General features: G+C 46.1%; 1 protein-coding gene across 1 annotated transcript in view; it reads right to left on the bottom strand.

The window, feature by feature from the left end:
* WIPF2 (WAS/WASL interacting protein family member 2) overlaps positions 1-4,795 on the bottom strand; it is a 43,396-nt gene extending 38,601 nt beyond the window's left edge. Inside the window, exon 1 of the mRNA XM_029211752.1 lies at positions 4,652-4,795. The gene's annotated coding sequence lies outside the window, so the exon portion shown is untranslated. The remainder of the gene's footprint in view (positions 1-4,651) is intronic.
* Between the last annotated feature and the right edge of the window lie 9,997 nt (positions 4,796-14,792).

The following is a 14,792-nucleotide window of genomic DNA, read 5'->3' as shown; positions in this document are numbered from 1 at the left end:
CAGTCAGAGGGATTATTGGGAGGAAAAAAAAAGGGATTATTGGATTCAGCATTTCTACAAGCACAGAAAGCCGATTGATGAATTTGTACTGAAGAATTATCATAAATACCAACTAAAAACAAATTACTTTCACTCAGGGGCCTCAGTCTAAATGGAGCTTAATATGAATCCATGAAGTTTAAGAAACTAAAAATTTTTTGAAAACCAATTATTAAAATGGGGAGGACATCTACACACGTTCCTTGGATACACAGATGTGCCAAACTTCAAGACACTCTTCAGGAAAGACCTGAGACTAGGCTGAACACAACTCCAATAATCATATTTGTTGCCACAATCAAAGCCCTGGACCAGAGTCAAAACCTTTGGATCTGAACCTGCATATCAGGAACAGAATACTCTGGACTAACGATGGCAAGAGAAAGGTGAATCCAAGGCCACCAAGAAGAGGATTTGTTTTGGGGTTATCTCCAATGTTACAAGGGCCACTGTCACACACTGCAAGAAATGATCTTCATAATCCATTCCAAGACCTAATGGAGACACAGTTATCTTCAAATAATTATCCCCTGAAAAACAAAAGGGTAGGGACTTCCCTGGTGGCGCAGTGGCTAAGACTCCACGCTCCCAATGCAGGGGGCCCGAGTTCGAACCCTGGTCAGGGAACTAGATCCCACATGCCGTGGAGCAACTAATAGTTCGCATGCCACAACTAAGGAGCCCGCATGCAGCAACTAAGACCCGGAAAAACCAAATAAATAAATAAATATTTTTTTAAAAGGGGGTATTCAGTAAGTAGAACACACTGAAAAGGACATTTACTAAGTAGCATTAAGTACTTAGTGTAGGGCTTCTCTGGTGGCGCAGTGGTTGAGAATCTGCCTGCTAATGCAGGGGACACGGGTTCGAGCCCTGGTCTGGAAGGATCCCACATGCCGCGGAGCAACTGGGCCCGTGAGCCATGGCCGCTGAGCCTGCACGTCTGGAGCCTGTGCTCCGCAACAAGAGGGGCCGCGATAGTGAGAGGCCCGTGCACTGCAATGAAGAGTGGCCCCCACTTGCCACAACTGGAGAGAGCCCTCGCACAGAAACGAAGACCCAACAGAGCAAAAATAAATTAATTAATTAATAAACTCCTACCCCCAACATCTTCAAAAAATAAATAAATAAAGTATTCAGTGTAGTCATACTAAATTGCTGTAACTTTGCCAAGCCTAAATGGCAAGTTAGAAGCCAATTCCTGGCTCCCCTATTTGATAACCTATTTGCCTCCACAGGCATGGTAAGCCAAAATATTAAGAGATCTAAGACTGACACAGACATTAGCAAATGTATCACCTTCTTTCCCTACTAACATTGTTTTTCTCCATAAAGTTCTATTCAGCATTTTAAAATACCCCTCGATAATAATACCAAGAAGTGCGTGTGAGTTTAGCCTGTGGCTCCCCAGGCTCAAAGGCTTGGGAGTGAGAGTGAGGCGAAAAAAAGAGTGGGAAACACTCTTTCTCTCTTCCTCAATGCCTTGGACTTTCAAAGCTAGGCAAAGGCAATGATTCTGCATTTAATCACCAGATGAATAAGTAACAGATTTGAATTTAGGAGAAACATAAAGGCATGTAAGAACATTCAGTAAAGAGTACCGCCTCCATTTCCTTGCAGAGCAGCTCTCAGGATCTGCCAATGAACCTCACTTTGACATGAAACACCCCATCCACTCTAATCCGGGCCACATCCCTCAAGAGACAGTCAACCGGAACTCTGCCAACTTCTGCTCGGGAGCTGTGTAAAGAACAGTAGCAACAAGAGCCTACTTTGAGAAGGAGATCAACAATCACACTCAAGAAGAAAAGAAGTTATTTGGCAAAGGGAAGCATGTTGCCAAAATGTTAGTCACAGCTTCAAGGTCCTGGTTTGTGTTTCTGCAACTATTCTTTGCTTTGACAGAGTCCATTCTCTGGCCCAGCAAACCTAGCTCAGCTTCTGTCCACCCTCCCCATTTGAAGCAGTCAAAAATCCTTTCAATTTGGTGGTATCAAACTGTGACACAGACAAGATGTCCACCAGAGACTGAAAAGGAGGAAAAAAATGTGCAATTTGCCATTTTCCACTTCGGACTGGCTCCAGTAGAGCAATGGAAACACATGACAGGATAGGAAAAATGGAAAACCATTATGTGAAAGAAGCAGGCTATACCAAAAGTCTGCCCAGAGCTCTGAGCCTCCACAACTTATTTCAATACCTTAAAAACAAACCAAAAAGACACACTGTAGGTTGAAATGACAGCAAAATATTAAGCACGTTTTTACCCCCAAATAAGTGTACAGATGGGTTACATCCTGATAAACCTATTGTAAGTTGAAAATACTGTTAATTCGAAAAGACATTTAATACGCCTAACCTACTGAACGTCATAGCTTAGCCTAGCCTACCTTAAATGCGCTCAGAACACTTACATTAGCCTAGAGTAGGGCAAAATCATCTAACACAAAGCCTATTTTATAACAAAGTGTTGAATATCTCACGTCATTTACTGAATACTGTACTGAAAGTGAAAGACAGAATGGTTGTATGGGCACAGAAAGGTTGTAAGTGTATCAGTTGGTGTGGCTGACTGGGAGCTGCGGCTGTCTGCCTCTGCTCAGCATCACAAGAGAGTATGGTGCCAAATCAGGGAAAGATCAAAATTAAAAATTAGAAGTACAGCTTCCACTGAATGCATATCACTCACACACCATTATGAAGTTGAAAAATCTTTAATGGAACCACGGTAAGTCAGGGACCACCTGTATACACTTCATACCTGCAGTTCTTCCTGGGGTTGGGTTGCTGAAACAGCCTGAATCAGCAGGCCCACGGTTTTCAAAATTACTTCAAAACAATAAGAACACAGGTTCAAGTCCACCAGGTTACTCTCCCAATCAAAGAGCCCAAGAAGTCAAGAAAGAACACCCGACAATTTTCTCTTCAAAAGAAATAGGACTTGTGCTTTCCCTTCTTAAAAGCCATCAGTAAAACCAGAAAACTGTACAGTTCTCAACACCTTCCACTTTCCTCTGCATTTCACCTTTGTGCTGACATCACCTAACTAATCAGTACCAACTAAGGTAAACACTACTCTGATATCAAGTGTGAGTTAGAATCTGCCCCTTCTTAAGCAAATCCACATCAGACTTCAGAAATGCCAAGACCTTCAGGAACACTTCTAAGCTAAACAAATTCACCTAAGGACAAAGTGTTTATAGAGTATTATGCCCAAAGAAAACGCTAGAACAGTCAAGATGCTAAAGGATTAAGAATAAAGAAGCTAAAATTGTCCACAAACACACTGCTTCCCCAACAACTGGCAAAAAGGGCCAAAGTGACTGGACCAAAGCAAAAGGCTCAACTGTCTACAACACTATTTTCCAGTGAATTCTCAAAGACAATAAAATAGAAATAAAATACTGCATTCTTCCACATTCTCCATCAACCAACCTTATTTATTCCCAATTCTAACTTCCCCATCTCGGTCTTGATGGCAGCCAATACAATGTAACACAACAATATGAAATTTTTGGCTACTAAAAGTTGACACTGAGAAAAGTTTAATAATTGGACATGTATCAAATCAAAACCAACTCTTCCCTGGCACACACACACAAAAAAATGTGCAAGGCTGAGAGGAAGAAACTGGGAAAGACATGTCTTCTAAATATCAATATCTCAATCCAATTTTCAGGGATCACTTCTTTGCAACCACTTTAAAGATCCCATTTGGTTAACACAATCTTTTAGAAGCAGAGAGGGATCAAACCTACATTTCCAAGGGAAAAAAATGAGACAGTTTAATGATTTGCCTCAAAGTTACTTAGTAAATCCTTAGGAGTCCTTGTTCCCTGAGGTTCTGTTCTGGTGTGTAAAAGGAGAAAAAAAGTCACCCAAAACATACCATAAGTCATTCAGAAACAAACATAGGGCAAAAATAACACGATGAAATGGGAGGTGGATCCTGGAGGTGCCCAGAACTAGACTTCACATCACTCCAACCTGAACCTTCAATTGCAGGTTGCTCCCATGCGAACCCCAACGTTTCTCAATCCAACCTTTAACTCAAATCTGATTCCTTCTCAACTAATGTTCTCCAGATTCCCTCTAGAGTAAGCAATTTCCTCAGTTATCCCTTCAACCATTGGTTTTCACTCATCAACTCCCAAAATGTCACGGCGACCTCCTCACCCGGAGCATCCTGTTAATTACCTGTTCCCAACAGGTCCTCCCTCCCCATCTCCCTTTTTGCGCACGGTTACCTCGTTCCTCACCCAGAGTCGCCGTCTTACTCACCTTACCCAACCCTTCAGGATCCCTTATTTCCCGTCTCTCAATAACCTTCCTCACCTTTTCACAGTCGGCGCTCGCCCCACACCATTTCCCGATCACTCCTCCCTACTTAGATTCCCCACGCCCCCTCTTCTCCAGGTTCTTCAGGCCCAGCCCCCACTCGCCCTCCCCTCAGGTCCCGCCCCCAGGACCCCTCTCTCCCACAGGCCCCTCCTCCAAAGTCCCCCCTCTCTCTTCAAGCCCCGCCCCAATCGCCCCTCCCCCGGCTCTCCCTCCCATTCAGGTCCTCAGGTCATTTCAGCGACGGACCCACCCTCCCCGGCCTCTTCCCGACCTGGGCACAGCGCTCCGGGAGCGAATCCTCCGCCACCTCCGCTCCGGCTCCGTCCCGTCCTGCTCGCCCCCCGGCAAGCTCCCTTTCTCGCCGCCGCCGCCCCTTTTGCCAACCCGGAAATGGATCTGCTCCCACCGTCCCCAGCGTCCGCGAACAAAATGGAGGAGGGGGAAAAGGAGGAGGGAGCAGAGCGCGAAGAGAAGCTACACGCATGCGCCCCTGGAAAGCCCGCCCCCTGCCAGGGCACGTAAAGGCGGAAGTGGGCGGGTGGCCGCCATCTGGAGAAGGTCTCAGGAATTTGGTTTAGCAGCTAAAAGCTGGGATCGCAACTTTGGCTGCGATTAGAATCACCTGGTAAGACTTGACTAAATAGTGATACCTGAGTTCCATCCCCAGAGATTCTGATTTAATTGGTCTTGTGTATGGCTAGGCATCGGAACTTTTAAAATTGCGGAAGTGATTCTAACATGTTGCGGAGGTGGAGAATCACTGAGCTGAACATCTTTTTGAATATCTTTTTCATCTTTTTTGCGCGCGCGCGCGCACACACACACCCCATAAATATCCTTTCCTAATTTCGAGTTAACGAAGAACCCGCCCCAGTCAACCTTGCAAGGGCTCAGTAGTCAAGCTCTGGTTGTCACGGGAACAGAGGCAGGCCTTGTTAACAAGTTATCCTTAACGTCATCTTAGCAGCCTGACTCGAACACCTGTGAACATCCGTCTCCTCTTTACCGGGCCTAGGCTTCCTCAGTTTCCAGAGCTGGGGGTTGGTGCTGCGGACTTCCAGCTGCCTGGATCAGGGAAAGGAATCCTGTGCCCTCCCTGGTGGGGCTGCTGTTAACTCGGTCCCAGCTGAGTAAGGATCCCTCCCTAGTCCACCCACAAAAATGCTTTTCCGTTGCAGTCAACCCCATTGTCTTATATCTTCACAATGTCCTTTGGGTCTCTCCATCATCCTTATTTACGCTGAATCCGAAGTAAGGGGATAGAATTGGGACTTAGTTCTCACTACTTACTGCGTGCCTTTGGGCCGCAGCTACCCTATCTGTAAAATGGGTCTACATAATAGTGCCTGTCCCAACTGTTTCATAGGGTTGTTGGAAGGCCCAAATGAGGTGATGAATAGGAAAGCACGTGATAAAGTGCTTTCATCAGGTCCCCAACTCTTAAATGCTTTAATGGAAAATTGAGGAATTTTCAGGGCAAACAAAGTAAGTGAAGGCAGGGGACATAAAGAGAGATAAGTGGAACACTGAAGCAGGCTTTTGCTCTGAGGACACTTGCCTAACTAGATGAATTTGAGCTTTTTCCAGGTCTTGTGGGAAAAGAAAACACCCCAGGACCTCCTCAACAGGGGAGTTTAACGGGACATTCTCCTTCATAAAGATGGGACCCCAAAGGACTACATCCTCATGGTTAGGGTGAACCAGAAATAAACCTGTCCCCTCCTCCCTTGGATGTAGGGTTAATAGAGATAGATTCTAGGCTCAGATGATAATAGATTTTTCACACAGAATGTTCAGTAAGACAGTGAGAGTCATGTGGATAATTCTTGGTTGTGCAGAATGGTCCCTTCCATTGCCAAAATATAGCATCCCTAACTCCTGCCTACCAAATGCCAGTAGCACGAACTTATCATTGGGATAAACAAAAAAAAACCACAGGGAATTCCCTGACGGTCCAATGGTTAGGACTCCGTGCTCTCACTGCTGAGGGCCCAGGTTCGATCCCTGGTCAGGGAAATAAGATCCCACAAGCCTTGCAGTGGGGCAAAAAACAAAAAAAGCTACCACGAATTTCCAACATGCATCCATGAAGAACCACTGCCCCATGCTACACTGTCAAGTTGCCAGGGGCCAATTTGTGAAGGACTTTTTTATCTCTCATGAAAAGTTAGATTTTTATCTCTAGGGCAAGAGGGAAACCACTAGAAAGTTTGAGCCGAGAACTGCCATGACCCACTTTGCTTTCTAGAAAGATCCCTCTGACTGACTGCAGCATAGAGGATGGATTAGAGGGGACCAGGTTAAAGGCAAAAGTGTTGTGGACATCTAAGTGAGAGATGATGGATGCCTGCACTGAGTGGCCGCTGGGTATGACTGGGCACAAAGACTTTGGAGGCAGTGCTGTCGGAAGAGCCCAAGGCCTCGAGTCTTAGTTCTCCCCACTACTGAATAGGGTGAGACTTTGGGCAAGGTACTCAACCTCTCCCAGCCTCAGGCTCCCCATCTGCAAAGTGGAGAAAAGACTAAATGGAATGCACCTGAACGGTGTACACACTTGGAAAGCATTCATGAGTCATAGTATATTCACTGTCACATTCGTTGCTGTCTGCAGGCTCTCTCTAGTTTCGGTGAGTGGGGGCTACTCTTCGTTGCAGTGTGCGGGCTTCTCATTGCGGTGGCTTCTCTTGTTGCAGAGCACGGGCTCTAGGCGCACGGGCTTCAGTAGTTGTGGCTCACAGGCTCAGTAGTTGTGGCACACGGGCTTAATTGGTCCGAGGCATGTGGGATCTTCCCGGACCAGGGCTCGAACTTGTGTCGCCTGCATTGGCAGGCAGATTCTTAACCACTGCGCCACAAGGGAAGTCCCGGACTATACACTTTAAATAGTGGTTGCAAATTATATCTCAGTAAAACTGCTACTCCCCCTGAATGCAAAACACTATATTGTTTTGAGATATATACATATGTAATGAAAGTTTACAGAAACTCATGGAAATGATACCACACTCAGGAAAGTGGTGGCCTCTGGGGAGAAAGGAAGAGCCTGTGACTGGGGGCAGGTACTAGGAGCCTCAGCTGTAAGGTAAGATTTCATTTAAGCTGAGTGGTGGAGACACGGGTGTTCATTATATTAGTCTTTAAACTTTTTGTATGATTGAAATATTACACAACACATTTAAAAATAACTTTTTAACAAGAGTGAATGGTTAGGATACACAGGATATTTGCCAGATGCAAAAATCACCGCATAGTAACTGCAAAGAGAAAAAACAAAGCGTCTTTGCAAAGAGAAAAAACAAAGTGTCTTTTTAATGGAGAAATCTGGCAGTGCCTCCTTAACCACAGAGTCAAACTCAGCCACCACTAATATGGGCCAGCCTGACACTGTTCGCCTCCCGGCATAATGCTATTAACAGCAGCACCTATAAAGTATTCTTCCCTAGAATATTTAAGCTCTGGAAAACTACTAGAGCTATACGGTCCAAGCTGGGAGCCGTTAGTCACTTGTAGCTATTGATCAATTAAAATGTCATTATTCTGCACAGACATAAAGAAAGAACAGACTTGTGGTTGCCAAGGGGGTTGGAGGTGGGGGAGGGACGGACCGGGAGTTTGGGGTTAGTAGGTGCAAACTATTGTATAGAGAATAGATAAGCAACAAGGTCCTACTGTATACCACAGGGAACTATATTAACTCTCCTGGGATAAACCAGAATGGAAAAGAATGTAAAAAAAGAACGTAGGGCTTCCCTGGTGGCGTAGTGGTTAAGAGTCAGCCTGCCAATGCAGGGGACACGGGTTCGAGCCCTGGTCCAGGAAGATCCCACATGCCGCGGAGCTACTAAGCCCGTGTGTCACAACTACTGAGCCCACGTGCCACAACTACTAAAGCCCGCGCGCCTAGAGCCTGTGCTCTGCAACAAGAGAAGCCACCGCAATGAGAGGCCCGCGCACCACAACGAAGAGTAACCCCCACTCGCCGAAACTGGAGAGAGCCCGCGCACAGCAACGAAGACCCAACGCAGCCAAAAAAGAAAATAAATATATAAATTTATTTTTAAAAAAGAACATATATATGTGTATAACTGAGTTACTTTGCGGCACAGCAGAAATTAACACAACACTGTAAACCAACTTTACTTCAATAAAAAATAAATTTTAAAAAAGGGCTTCCCTGGTGGCGCAGTGATTGAGAGTCCGCCTGCCGATGCAGGGGACACGGGTTCGTGCCCTGGTCCGGGAAGATCCCACATGTCGCGGAGCAGCTGGGCCCGTGAGCCGTGGCCGCTGAGCCTGCGCGTCCGGACCCTGTGCTCCGCAACAGGAGAAGCCGCAACAGTGAGAGGCCCGCATACCGCAAAAAAAAAAAAAAAAAAAAAAGTGATTAGTCTGAATTGACATATGCTGTGGGTATAACATGCATACCAGATTTCAGTGACTTAATACAAAAAAAAGAATGTAAAATGTCTCAATATTTTTATATTGATTACATGTTGAAATGATATTATTTTGGATATATTTAGTTAAACTATTAAATTAACTTACTTGTTTCTTCTTCTTTAATGTGACTACTAGAAAAATTTTAATTACAGATATGGCTCACATTATATTTGTATTGGACACTCCTCTCTAGACAGAACTAATAGCTTATACTCTATAGAGGGGACGGGGACGCAAGTAAACAAGAGCATGGGGAAACAATCAGACAAGTCAAGAATTTACAAGACGTCTGTCCTAGACTTTGAAAAGTCAATGTCATCGAAAAGAAAAGAAGCTGTTCTAGATTAAGAGGCTAAAGAGAAATAACAGCCGAATGCAACGCATGGACCTTGATTAGATCCGGATTTTTTTTTTTTTTTTTTTTTTTTCTGTACGCGGGCCTCTCACTGCTGTAACCTCTCCCATTGCGGAGCACAGGCTCCGGATGCGCAGGCTCAGCGGCCATGGCTCACGGGCCCAGCCGCTCCGCGGCATGCGGGATCCTCCCGGACCGGGGCTCGAACCCGCGTCCCCTGCATTGGCAGACGGACTCTCAACCACTGCGCCACCAGGGAAGCCCAGATCCGGATTTTTAAAAGTTTTCTTACAGATTTTTTTGAGACAACCTGGGAAAATTAAATATAGACTGAATATTAGCAGATATCATGGAACAACTGTTGATTTTCTTAGGTGTGATAATGGTGTGGTAGACATGTAAGGGAACGTCCTTATTCTTAGGAGATTTCTGCTGAGGCTTTTAGGAATGAAATGATATTAACGTTTGCAACTTACTTTCAAGTAGGTTGGCAAAAGAAAAATGTGTGTGTGTGTGTGTGAGTGTGTGTGTACAGAGAGAACAAAAGCAAATTTAGCAAAATGTTAATCATAGAGTCTAAAAAGATCTAAGTATTCATTGTACTAATCTTTCAACTTTCCTGTGTTTGAAATCTTTCATGATGAAAAGTTGGGGGAACAAGGCAAAGTAAAAAAGGAATGAATGGGACATGAGGAGGTAGAGACAACCCTTTCAGGAAGTTTGGCCTAGAACTGGAAGTGAGGGGGTACAGAAGCTAGAGCGGGTATGTCAGGTGAAGGAAAGCATTTGTAGGGAGTTCCCTGGTTGCCTAGTGGTTAGGGTTCCGGGCTTTCACTGCCGTGGCCTGAGTCCAATCCCTGGTCAGGGAACTGAGATCCCACACACACAAAAAAGAGTTTGTAAAAATGGAGAGTTGAGAGGGGTTTAAACGCTTAATGGGAAAGAGCCAGTAGAAAGGCAGAGAATGAAAGATATGGGTTATTCTGGTCAAATTTCTCATGCCTGGAGATAGACCCTCTGAGAGATTCAAGATTCTACCCCGCTCTCCCCGTCCCAGGCCTCCTCCCTATTCCCAAGCGTGGTGAGACGTAATCTTGGTGGCGACACCTAGTGGATGCAAAGGGCACTGCTTAAATTCTTCACTGTGCCCCAGATCCAGAGAGCATCTTATTACATCTTATTTATTACACGCTAAATTATTTCCACCTTTTTTTCACTGCTAAGCCAGCCTAGGAGGTGAAACATTATTAAGTAAGCTCATCCTCTCCCCATACAGCCCACAGGGCTCTCTGACCACCTCGTGTCATGAGGGGCAGCTCTCAGTGCTGAGCAATGCTCCCATGTCCACACTTTGCCCATCAAACCCTTTGCCTGCTTCAAGGACTGGGTCATCTCTTCCAAGAATTTTTCTCTCTCTGTTTTGTGTGTGTGTGTGTGTACTTTTTGGCCACACCCCACAGTATGTGGGATCTTAGTGCCCAGACCAGGGATTGAACCCACACCCCCTGCATTGGAAGCATGGAGTCTTTTTTTATTTTGGTTGCATTGGGTCTTCATTGCTGTGCACGGGCTTTCTCTAGTTGTGGTGAGCGGGGGTTACTCTTCGTTGCGGTGTGCGGACTTCTCATTGTGGTGGCTTCTCTTGTTGTGGAGCACGGGCTCTAGGCACGCGGGCTTCAGTAATTGTGGCTCACGGGCTTTAGAGTGCAGGCTCAGTAGTTGTGGCGCACGGGCTTTGTTGCTCTCCGGCATGTGGGATCTTCCAGGACCAGGGCTCGAACCCATGTCCCCTGCATTGGCTGGTGGATTCTTAACCACTGCACAACCAGGGAAGTCCCTGGAAGCACGGAGTCTTAACCACTGGACCGCCAGGGAAGTCCCCCAAGGAGTTTTCTCTTATTGTTCCCCACCCCCCTATCCCCAGACGAGTAGTGAATCTCCTTGGCTTAACTCCTAGAGCATTTATCATCCTGTGTCTTGTCCCTTTCTTACAGCTCCTATTTCAAACAACCTAATTTACTCATTCAGCAAATATGTATCGAGTGTCTTCTTGGTGCCAAGTACTGTTCTAGGTTCTGAAGAGTGAACAAGAGAAACACATGGAGCTAACATTCTGGGGGCTGGAGGAGCAAATACACAAAGAAGAGTAGATGATGTCAGGTAGCGATGAGAGCCTTGAAGAAAACACAGGAGGATTAGGGGAGAGAGAGTGGGGGGGTGTGCGGGGGTGGGATCAGAATAGCCAGGAAAGGCTCAGGGAAGAGCAAAGGTAAAATCCCTGAGACAAGAATGAGTGTTATGTGTTTTAGGAGCAGTAAGGCAGTCAACGTGGCTGGAGTGGGATGAGTGAGAGAAGGGAGAGGAGGTGAGGTCAGAGAGAGAGCATTTTGATTTTTCACCTAAGTGTTATCAAAAACAGAGGAGCGTTATAATAATCGGAATTGTTTTAGTTGAACTGTAACATTACAGTGAAATGTATAAATCTCAATGGACACACACACACACACGTGTAACCACATCCAGGTCAAGATACAGAACATTATGTTCATAGCAGCACTATTCGCAGTAGCCAAGACATAGAAGCAACCTAAATGTACATCAACAGATGAATGGATAAAGAAGATGTGGTCCATATATACAATGGAATATTACTCAGCCATAAAAAAGAATGAAATATTGCCATTTGCAGCAACATGGATGGACCTGAGATTATCATACTAAGTGAAGTAAGTTAGACAGAGAAAGACAAATATCATATGATATCACTTATATGTGGAATCTAAAAAAATGTTACAAAGCAACTTATTTACAAAACAAAAATAGACTCACAGACATAGAAAACAAACTTATGGCTACCAAGGGGGAAAGTGCGGGAGAAATAAAGTAGGAGTTTGGGATTAACAGATATACACTACTATATATAAAATAGATAAACGAGGACCTACGGTATAGCACAAGGAACTATATGTACATATACATATATGTATATGTGTATATACATAACTGAATCACTTTGCTGTACACCTAAAACTAAACACAACATTGTAAATCAACTATATTTCAATGAAAAAAAAAAGATACAGAACTTTTTTTTAAACCAGGGAATTCCCCCGGGCATATTTTTTTAATTAATTAATTTATTTATTTGGCTGCGTCGGGTCTTAGTTGCGGCACACGGGCTCTCTAGTTGTGGCACGAGGGCTTAGTTGCCCCGCAGCATATGTGGGATCTTAGTTCCCTCACCAGGGATCGAACCCTCATCCCCTGCATTGGAAGGCAGATTCTTAACCACTGGACCACCAGGGAAGTCCCTGACACAGAACATTATTATAACCACACAGGGCTTCTTCACACCCCTTCAATACTCTCTCCCACCCCATGAGTAACCACTATTTTCACTCCAATCCCCATAATTTTGCCTGTTTTTTAACTTCTCTAAACAGAATTATATAGTGTGTAGTTTATATGTCTGGCTTTGCTTACTCAATATTATGTCTATGAGATTCATTTACACAGGTAGTAGCCATTTGTTCCTTTTATTGCTATGTAATATTCCATTATAAGAATATACTACAAGTGATTTGTCCATTCACCTGTTGAAGGATACTTGGGTTTTTTCTAACTTCTTTATCATGAATATACACCTAGGAATGGAAATGCTAGGTCACAGGTACGGTGTACATTTAATTTTAGTAGATACGACCAAAGAGTTTTCCAAACTGGTTGTACCAATTTAGACTCCCACCAGCAATGTATAGAAGTGCCAGTTGCTCCACATTCTCACTGACACCTGGTATCGCTGCTCTTTAAGTTTAGCCATACATTATCTGATTCAGGTTTGTAAAAGAGCACCCTGGCTGCAGTGTGGAGACCCAACTGGTGGGGTTAAGAGCAGGTTGGAGAGAGGAAGCCGAGAGCCCAGGTAGGAGGCTAGTGCAGTCGTCCAGGGAAGACGTGAAAGTGTCTGGACTGGGTGGTAACAGAGAAATCGTAGAGAAGTGGGCTGATCAGGTTGTGTTCCGGAGTTGTAACCGCCGGGCCGGGCCGATGAGATGAGTGAGGGATGAGGGAAAGAGGCATCGAGGGTGAGTCTTAAGAGTTTTGCCTGGAAAACTTGGGTGGATAAGAGGACCTTTTTTTTTTTTTTTTTTTGGTACGCGGGCCTCTCACTGTTGTGGCCTCACCCGTTGCGGAGCACAGGCTCCGGACGCGCAGGCTCAGCGGCCATGGCCCATGGGCCCAGCCGCTCCGCGGAATGCGGGATCCTCCCGGACCGGGGAAAGAACCCGCGTCCCCCTCATCGGCAGGCGGACTCTCAATCACTGCGCCACCAGGGAAGCCCGAGAGGACCATTTTCTGAGATGCAGAAGACTGAGGGAATAACTGATGCAGGATGAGGGAAGGTCAAGGGCTCACGTGTAGCTGTTTGAGTATATGATGTCTCCCGGAGCTCAGGCTCTCATTAGAGCCTAACACGAGGCTCTAGATTCTCCACATCTTAGTATAACTGGTAGGTACTGGTTGTGTGCAGAGTGCATGCTGTCTGGGTAGCGGCTAGAGCAGCGGTCCCCAACCTATTTGGCACCCGGGATCGGTTTCGTGGAAGACAATTTTTCCACGGATGCCGGGGGGGATGGTTTAGGCGGTGATGCGAGCAATGGGGAGAGGCAGATGAAGCTTCGCTTGCTCACCCGCCGCTCACCTCCTGCTGTGCGGCCCGGTTCCTAACGGGCCGCGGACCACTACCGGTCCGCCGCCTGGGGGTTGGGGACCCCTGGGCTAGAGAACGTGCATGCTGTCTATAGCGGACACATCTGGGTTAGGGGCCCCGTTCTGCCCCCTCGCTCGCCCTGTAACTTGGACATTATGCTGGGACTGCCCAGCTTCCAGCTTCCACCTCACAGTGTTAGAATTAAACGCGATCACATATCCATGGCACCTGGAACGTGGAAGAACGAAAACATTCACTCTTGCAAGTCCCAGGCACTAGGTGGCATTTCTCCCGAGGTTAGCGCCTTTTCCTCTCACCCACATTTTCAGTCACTCCGGAACAGCCTGGTTGAGGTAGCCCAGAGCCCCAAGAGGTGGTTCCCTCTCCCCTCCCTCGGCCTTTCCTTCCCCAGGCTCAAAGAAACAGAATGGAGAACAGCAGGCGGGTTGATTCAGAATTTTATCAGCTTTTACTCCACCGGGAGGTTTCTGCAATGACAACCGAGAGGCCCCTGGGCAGCAGCAGGGCAGGCGTCAAGGCTAGGGGTGGGCAGCAGCAGAGACTGGACCAGCGGGCCCCCGGGTTTGGGAGGATGATGAGAGCTGGAGTGACAAGGCTGCTGAGAGGGGTCAGGAGGAAGGGCGGCTGCAGGGAGAGAAGGGCACATCAGCAGTAGCAGGGAGGAGTAGATAGACAGAGGTCCCTGTCTGTGAGGGATGGAGGGGGTGGGACACAGCGCCTGTGAATGTGCTGGGGGTGGGGAGTCTATAGACATTTTTTTTGGGGGGGGGGCAGGAGCAAGACAGACCGCTGTATAAAAGGGACTGTACAACATAACCTATGATACACTGTTTACATATGATACAAGGCTCTTTCCCTCTTTAAGTTTTAAAAAATAAATTTACA

The sequence above is a fragment of the Monodon monoceros genome, unplaced genomic scaffold (assembly GCF_005190385.1).
Source record: "Monodon monoceros isolate NGI ecotype Baffin Bay Population unplaced genomic scaffold, NGI_Narwhal_1 Super_Scaffold_9, whole genome shotgun sequence".
NCBI lineage: Eukaryota > Metazoa > Chordata > Mammalia > Artiodactyla > Monodontidae > Monodon > Monodon monoceros.
The sequence above is the reverse complement of the archived record's forward strand: the minus strand, read 5'-3'. Positions and strand labels throughout refer to the sequence as shown.